The sequence below is a fragment of the Podarcis cretensis genome, assembly GCF_951804945.1.
Source record: "Podarcis cretensis genome assembly, chromosome: 6".
NCBI lineage: Eukaryota > Metazoa > Chordata > Lepidosauria > Squamata > Lacertidae > Podarcis > Podarcis cretensis.
This window is the reverse complement of record NC_137175.1, coordinates 6,457,735-6,462,760: the sequence shown is the minus strand read 5'-3', so window position 1 is coordinate 6,462,760 and position 5,026 is coordinate 6,457,735. Positions and strand designations below refer to the sequence as shown.

At 47.0% G+C, this 5,026-nt stretch overlaps 1 long non-coding RNA gene across 1 annotated transcript; it reads right to left on the bottom strand.

Moving 5' to 3' along the window:
* Positions 1–402: 402 nt before the first annotated feature.
* LOC307218178 lies at positions 403–1,879 on the bottom strand. Its single transcript, XR_013839856.1, has 2 exons — positions 1,506–1,879; positions 403–1,133 (listed from the first exon to the last, which is right to left on the bottom strand). It is a non-coding gene; the product is annotated as an uncharacterized lncRNA (long non-coding RNA).
* Positions 1,880–5,026: the final 3,147 nt, after the last annotated feature.

Sequence of the window (5,026 nt, the reverse complement as noted above, 5' to 3'; positions counted from 1 at the left end):
CTCACTTAAGAGGCCAGGGGCCAGCGCTGTCCGGAGACACGTGGCCAGCGTGACATCGCTGCTCTGGCCAGAGCCAGAGCCAGAGCCAGAGCCGCACACGGAAACGCCGTTTACCTTCCCGCTGGTAAGCGGTCCCTATTTATCTACTTGCACCTGGAGGTGCTTTTGAACTGCTAGGTTGGCAGGCGCTGGGACCGAGCAGCGGGAGCGCACCCCGCCGCAGGGATTCGAACCGCCGACCTTTCGATCGGCAAGCCCTAGGCGCTGAGGCTTTAACCCACAGCGCCACCTGCGTCCCATTTTCCTTTTACTGCCCAGCAATTCTGTCTCAAGGAATTTTTTGCTCTTTCTGGCTGGAACTTCCATGAGTTCTCAGGTGGGTTGTCCGTTCTTCAGCCTCTCAACCCAATACAGTGGTACCTCGGGTTACATATGCTTCAGGTTACATATGCTTCAGGTTACAGACTCCACTAACCCAGAAATAGTACCTCGGGTTAAGAACTTTTCTTCAGGAAGAGAACAAAAATTGTGTGGTGGCAGCATGGTGGCCCCATTAGCTAAAGTGGTGCTTCAGGTTAAGAACAGTTTCAGGTTAAGAACAGACCTCCAGAACGAATTGAGTACTTAACCTGAGGTACGACTGTACCTCTTTTTCCGCTGGCAATGCCGGGGATTAAATTGGGGACCATCTGCCTGCAATGCCTGCGCTCTACCACTAAGCAAAGCTCTTCAGCTTGCAAACTTTCCGGTGCAATTTTAAATTTGCTGCATCGCTCGTCTCCTGACCAACCCTGCCTTAAAGGGCTGAACTTTGAGAGCCTCCTTCTGGTTGTGGCAGCTGCCCCACCACACTGGAAAAAGCGTGTGGGCGTCCTTGCAAACCCAGTCCCCGATTATGATCATACCCTGCCCCTCCCTTGGCGAGTGACCAGAAAACCCAGATTTGTGCTGATAGTGAAAACAGCGACAGATACAGATCTCAGAGAGGCCAAGCCGTCAAGCTCTTCCATATATAGCTCAGAGTGAGAGAGTCTATTCTTTCCAGCGGAAGCATCCATTACGGTCAATATCCTATACAGAGACTGTGTGCAGGTAGGGGAAAATTTTACAGGTCCTTTTATATACAGTGGTACCTCGGGTTGGGGACGCAGGTGGCGCTGTGGGTTAAAACCTCAGCGCCTAGGGCTTGCCGATCGAAAGGTCGGCGGTTCAAATCCCTGCGGCGGGGTGCGCTCCCGCTGCTCGGTCCCAGCGCCTGCCAACCTAGCAGTTCGAAAGCACCTCCAGGTGCAAGTAGATAAATAGGGACCGCTTACCAGCGGGAAGGTAAACGGCGTTTCCGTGTGCGGCTCTGGCTCGCCAGAGCAGCGATGTCACGCTGGCCACGTGACCCGGAAGTGTCTCCGGACAGCGCTGGCCCCTGGCCTCTTAAGTGAGATGGGCGCACAACCCCAGAGTCTGTCAAGACTGGCCCGTACGGGCAGGGGTACCTTTACCTTTACTACCTCGGGTTACATACGCGTCAGGTTACATACGCTTCAGGTTACAGACTCCGCTAACCCAGAAATAGTGCTTCAGGTTAAGAACTTTGCTTCAGGATGAGAACAGAAATCGTGCTCCGGTGGCGCGGCAGCAGCAGGAGGCCCCATTAGCTAAAGTGGTGCTTCAGGTTAAGTACGGACCTCCGGAACGAATTAAGTACTTAACCCGAGATACCACTGTATTGCAGGGTTTTGGACTAGATAATGCTTGGGGGGTGGGGGTACCTTCCAACTATATAGGAGCTCCAAGCCCAGCAGAAAAGATTGCACAGGTGTAGTGCAAAAGGTGTAAGAATTGGAAGGGTGGCTCTCTGTTATTTCAGAAGTGAAGCCCTTTGAAATCATAGAATCATAGAATCCTAGAGTTGGAAGAGACCACAAGGGCCATCGAGTCCAACCCCCTGCCAAGCAGGAAACACCATCAGAGCACTCCTAACATATGGTTGTCAAGCCTCTGCTTAAAGACCTCCAAAGAAGGAGACTCCACCACACTCCTTGGCAGCAAATTCCACTGTCGAACAGCTCTTACTGTCAGGAAGTTCTTCCTAATGTTTAGGTGGAATCTTCTTTCTTGTAGTTTGGAACCATTGCTCCGTGTCTGCTTCTCTGGATCAGCAGAAAACAACCTTTCTCCCTCCTCTATGTGACATCCTTTTATATATTTGAACATGGCTATCATATCACCCCTTAACCTCCTCTTCTCCAGGCTAAACATGCCCAGCTCCCTTAGCCGTTCCTCATAAGGCATCGTTTCCAGGCCTTTGACCATTTTGGTTGCCCTCCTCTGGACACGTTCCAGTTTGTCAGTGTCCTTCTTGAACTGTGGTGCCCAGAACTGGACACAGTACTCCAGGTGAGGTCTGACCAGAGCAGAATACAGTGGCACTATTACTTCCCTTGATCTAGATGCAATACTCCTATTGATGCAGCCCAGAATTGCATTGGCTGCTCTCTAATCTTGGTATTGCCAACCTGGTGCATCTGAGCACCGTCGCACCTGAGATGGTCTCCCGCAGCACCTATGAGGCCTCTGCAATTCCTCCCACATTTTTTCTTAATCTCCTTTGGAAGTGGGGAGAAATAGAAAATAATACTATAACCACGACCTACCTATGCTTCAAATATAATCTTACTTTCTCTTTGTATTTACAGGGCTGTGGAAAATAAAATATCCGTTATATTATATATATTTTTTATTTTAAAAAATGCTGATGATTGTGGGGGTTTTTTTTTAAAAAAAAGGAAAAGGAAGTGGGGAGGTTCTGACCACAGCCATAAAAAGAACAGAGAGGAAGTGAAATGGGCGTCACTCTTTCCTACTTCCACCCTGTGAACTTTGTCAGCCTGGCTTTGGCACCCAGGTAGCCAGGCAGGAAAGAGGGAAAGTGCCTGGAGAAAATGTGTTAGAGGGCAAAGAGGGAGGGACAGAAAAAATGTTATTTTGTGAGGGACAGCAGCAGTCACTAGGATTAATTTAGGACTAATTTGTTTTTTCTTTCTCTTCTGGGTTTCTCTCTTTGTTTCTGGGGCTGGGTTGATATTTATCACTCTGTTGCGCTGGGTTTGGATACCTGGAAATGGATCCATTTGCCTTCCGTCAGGTTTTTGTAACGGGTAGCCATTTTGTGAATAGCTACCCCCTCCATGGCAGCCATTTTGTGACAGCGCCCACAGCGCTCTGTATTCCCACAAATCCCAAAGGATTGACAATAAATATGCTTTTCTGGAGCGAAGTGAGGCCAGAAGAACCATTGGTCTGAGTACCAGCATGCCTGTTTACATTTTAATCCTACCTTTTTCTTCAGGGTGCCATTTGTATGGTTGGTTGGTTCCATCCCATTCCCCTTTTGTTTTCCGCAATGACCCTGTGAGGTAGGTCATGCCAAGATCTTGTGTGTTATGTACCGAAGTTCTCACCCTGGGCCAGCAGGGGGATACTGTAGATAGTTTTCACTCAGGTCCACATATGCAAATAAGGGATTGAAAGTGACGTTCAGTGATTGGATAGTTACAGAAAATGGTTACTGTTGCGTTCTAGTGGAGCTCTATATAAGCAGGCTGGCTGAACCCTTCAGTTCAGTTCTGTTCTGGCCTGTGAATAAACAAGAGTGTCGTCTGATATGTCCACCCACAACTTAACATTGTGATTGTCCCAATGAGGTCACCAAATGAGCTTTATGGATGACCAAGGTTTTGTGCCTTTGTAAGTCCAATATTCTGGCCACTGCATGTCACTATTGGCTTTCAGGGAGTGGAAGGAGAAACTATCATTAGCCATTACATGCAGGGACAGTTTGTCTTTAGTCTATATCACTTTTGCATCCATTCATGTTTATTTGTAAGTCTGTTCCACCTTGCTTCCTAGTTAATCTGTGACGTTTCTCATCCTGCACGAAAGTTCACATTTAAATACATAATTCGAAGCATATACCATCCCTAGTTGATTTCTCCAGTAGCTGGGATTCAGAGACAACCTAACTTCAAACATCTCCGTCTTTAATAATAATTAGAAATGCTTGAAGAATTTGATCCTTGCAAATTCAGAAACAGACCCACACAGCACCTCCCAGACTTACAAATGGATCAGAATGTTGATATCTATTACTTTATTTGGAATTACAGGCAACCACCCATTTACATGGGGATCACATCATAAAGCTAATTATATTACAGTGCTACCTCAGGTTACAGACGCTTCAGGTTACAGACTGCGCCAACCCAGAAATACTACCTCGGGTTAAGAACTTTGCTTCAGGATGAGAACAGAAATCGCATGGCGGAAATGGGAGGCCCCATTAGCTAAAGTGGTACCTCAGGTTAAGAACAGTTTCAGATTAAGAACGGACCTCCGGAACGAGGTATTTATATCCCACACATCTTACTGGGTTGCCTCAACATGTACAAAAACAAAACAGTAAACATTTTTTTTTAAACTTCCCTATACAGATTGCCTTCAGACGGCTCGGGAATCAGATAACTCCATCCCCTCCAATATTCCTCCGATGAAAATAGGGCTGTCCTAAGGAAAAGTGGGACATTCAGAAATCAAATCAGAAACTGGGATAGCTTCTCTAAATCAGGGACGCCCCTGGAAAATAGGGACATTTGGAGGGTCGGCCACTGTACACGGCTTTGGGCACAATCCAGCAAGCAACACGAGAACAGGGCCTTTTTTGCAGCGGCTCCACATCTGTCGAACGCTCTCCCCAGGGAAGGTCACCTGGAGCCTTCACTATACACCTTTAGGCGCCAGGCAAAAGCGGTCCTTTTTAACCAGGCTTTTGGTTGATCTTATTGACATCCTATTCCCTTTTAAAATGTGTTTTTGGGGGGTGAGGGGTGGGTAATGGGTTGTTGTTTTTATTTTGACTATGTATTTTGTGGTTTTATACTCTGATTTTATTTTGTGAACAGCTTTGAGACTTCCGGGCATAGGGCAGTTTATAAATTCAATAAGTAAATACATAAAATAATAAAATAATAAT